The following is a 283-nucleotide window of genomic DNA, read 5'->3' on the forward strand; positions in this document are numbered from 1 at the left end:
TTTTGTTAGAGAGAGATGGAGATATACTTATGATATATAAGTTCAGAGTCGTACTGTGCCAATATGCACAGCAGCATTTGTAAATCTAGTGTGCACCTTGTAAAAGAAATGGAAGATTTTGCGCAAATCGAACGAGAATTGCGGGAGCAGTCGGCTCGACTGAGTTCGCGAGACGAATACGACGCGTGGGTGCAAAAGAGTGACGAGTGCCTCGAGTTGTTGGAAGAACATAGTCGGGCTAAACGACTGCGATTATCGATCGGTATTAGACAGTCATTGATTG

This window comes from Odontomachus brunneus, unplaced genomic scaffold, assembly GCF_010583005.1.
Source record: "Odontomachus brunneus isolate Ranch 3 - 2012 unplaced genomic scaffold, Obru_v1 Obru_scaffold_257, whole genome shotgun sequence".
NCBI classification, from domain to species: domain Eukaryota; kingdom Metazoa; phylum Arthropoda; class Insecta; order Hymenoptera; family Formicidae; genus Odontomachus; species Odontomachus brunneus.